Raw genomic sequence first — 3084 nt, 5'->3', positions numbered from 1 at the left:
CGTATATATTATAAAGGCGGCTTTAAATACCAGGTCATAAATAAGGGAATTTATATCTATATTATAATATTTTTGTGGAATTTTGAACCTGGTCATTAGTAAAGGTGGCCACTTTTGACAGGTGGCCGTTAACACAGGTTTAACTGTATTGTATAACGTGCTATAAAAATTCTACATAGATACAATTCGCATAAATTAAACATAGATAGACAGACTCACATTTTTGAGAATATAGAACTGCCAACTAAAACTTCCATGGCACGCTCAGCAATAGTTATCAAAATTTTAATACACACATTTAAAGCTAACTATCTCAATAACAGTTAAACTAAGGTGTAGCAAATAGTTAACAAAACTTAAAAAGCAATTATAGTTCTTTCTAATAATGTCATAATTTAGTAGTATGATATATTTAAGAAAAATGAGAAATTTTTAAGTTTGCTCTTTGAATCTCCTTGTAAATTACAAAGTGTTAAGATACCTTTAAAATAGACAATATTAAAAAAACTTGTGCTGAACAACATGTTTCCCAATTTTATGATATACAAAGATACAATAAATATCTCATTACCCTCACAACAAAATTATCCTTCTCATGTCAGCAGCATAATATGCCAGATAAGAGGGACGTCATAAAGATGTATAATGAATACAAAATGTTAATATAATTTTATAAAAATGGCGGTATCTAGAATATATAAATGATGATATTTCTTATGTCAATCATCATTTTCTTCGTAGCAATTGCAAAATCAACATGAAGATTACATTTTTTATTGTATTTGTGCTTGGTAAGTATTCAATATATTAACGAAATGTATTAATTGATATCTAAATGAGATTAGTTGTTTGAATTCTATTTACAACTACATATAAGAGTTTTTGCTGGTTTTCGTTTTAATATTACTTTAAAATTCTTCTTTCTCAGCTTCTCCATTTTCAAGGGTCACTGTTTGTTCCTTACTTTTATTCACCATTCATCGCTGTTTGTCTTGTGTTATTCATTTTAAATGTCTTTTTAAGTTATCTGCAAAACGGTCCTTTTATCTTCTCCTGGTTCCCTTTTTTCCCTCAGCTGCTAAGAGGTATATCCTTTGTTCTACATAGTTCTTATTTCTATGTCTAACGAAACCAAACCACTGCAGTCTTTATCTGAATCTTTTTTGTAACTGTAGTCACCCCAGCTCTTGTCCTAATCACGTCATTCCGGATCTTGTCCATTTTGGTCTTACCCAAAATTTCCGTAACATTTTCATTTTAGCTATATCCATCTTCTTTTTTATCCAAGAGATGGCAAGGGATATATTGTGCTCTTCATCAAAAAGTGGATCTTTTTGGAGAAACCGACTTCAGAAAAACATTTGTGAACTGCAGCAGGAAATACTTTTTTCCAAGCAGCTAGAGTCCAGACAAGTGCATTGGATTTTATGTTTTTTTCGCAACTATAAAAATATTTTATTCAAAAAAAAAAATCGGTCAATTAATTTGATACTCTGAACTATTTCTTGTTCTAAGAAATGTAAAGCGTTATTTTATGGCAGGACGACTATTTTTAAATGAAGCTTTAGTATGTGACATGGCATTATTTAGAAAAGAAGCACTTTTTATTTTATTTTTTTTATTTTATTGCCAAATTTATACAGTCATCTTGTCATAATTTCTTTTGCCATTCAAGAATTTTTGTTAGAAACCCAATAACGGTAATTTGTCACTATGACTACGCTTAAAACAGCAATTAATTTTTTACTTTCTCCAATTACTAATGGATCTTCTTTCGAACATTCCATATTTGCACATAGCAAAAGAGTCAAACATTGTTTTGTCAAAAAAAAGTCTTATCAAGTATGCCGCGATAATAAAGCCCTGATTCGTCAGCATTATATGCATCTCGTGAAGAATAATGCCTTAATATCAATGGTAACTTGGATTCTCCGTCCTATATGTCGTCCAAATTAACCTGTGCAGACTCACCTCAACATCAACCTTACATATTTGAATATAGCAAAATAGTCAAACGTTGTTCTGCTGCTGTCTTGCCATCAATTAGTTAATTTTAGCACACATATCTGTTTTTAGAAAGATTTTGTTTTTAAAAAGATTTTGTTTTTATATGAAATATGTTGACTTTAATGTTTTGACTGCTAAAAGAAAAATTTCTAAGTGTGTGGGTGTGCGTGTGTTTACGTGTGTGTGTGTGTGTGTGTGTGTGTGTGTGTGTGTGTGTGTGTGTATGTGTGTGTGTGTGTGTGTGTGTGTGTATCTAGCTTTAAATGTTAATTTTTTTTTTATTTTTTTTATTTTATATTTTTATTTTATATGTACTATTTGTAAGTATACTATATTAAAAAAATTAGGTAAATACGTTATTGACTTTAGAATTATCAAAATTTTTATTTTTAGGCCTCATCGCATCTGGAATCTTCCAAGCAGAAGCTGGAAATGTTCAATCTAAACCAGTCACGGAAAAACCCAAAAAACACAAAAAACATTAATATGTAGTATTATTTTAATATGATTATTAGTTTATATTAATTCATTTTTATCTTGAAATACAACAAGATTCTTACAACGAAAAACCTTTTAAATAACTTAACTTCCAAAGAAACTTTCATAATCTTATATGTTTTCAAATAAAATTATTTAGTAATATAATACTTATCAATTCATCATCATCATCATCCAGTCTTCATTTATCACGTCCACTGCTGGATATAGGACTCCCTTAAACTCCTCCATTCTTTGCGATTTTGTGCTCTTTGTTGCCAATTTTTCGTGATACGCCTGATGTCGTCAGCCCAACGTGTAGGTGGTCTTCCTCTACTATGTTTGTATGCTCTTGGCCTTCAATGTGTAACACTCGTCCATCGAGAGTCATACATTCTCGCTACATGGCCTGCCCAATTCCATTTAAGTTCCGCTATGCGTTCCACAACATCAGCAATACTCGTCCTTCTTCGCAGATTTTCGTTTCTTATTCGGTCCCGCAACACCACTCCCAGTATGGGAGTGTGTATCCCCGAGTATTCGTCTTCGGATTTCGCATGTTTGGTTATCCCAGCTGATTTGTTTGTTGTATTCTATAGA

The 3084-nt window shown here is 31.4% G+C and overlaps 1 long non-coding RNA gene across 1 annotated transcript; it reads left to right on the top strand.

The window, feature by feature from the left end:
- Window positions 1-672: 672 nt before the first annotated feature.
- Window positions 673-2652, top strand: LOC140433470 (uncharacterized). The gene is made up of 2 exons (XR_011949980.1): window positions 673-791; window positions 2401-2652. It is a non-coding gene; the product is annotated as an uncharacterized lncRNA (long non-coding RNA).
- Window positions 2653-3084: the final 432 nt, after the last annotated feature.

Source organism: Diabrotica undecimpunctata, chromosome 2, assembly GCF_040954645.1.
Source record: "Diabrotica undecimpunctata isolate CICGRU chromosome 2, icDiaUnde3, whole genome shotgun sequence".
NCBI lineage: Eukaryota > Metazoa > Arthropoda > Insecta > Coleoptera > Chrysomelidae > Diabrotica > Diabrotica undecimpunctata.
Note: the sequence above shows the minus strand (reverse complement) of the source record. Positions and strands in the feature narration are given on the sequence as shown.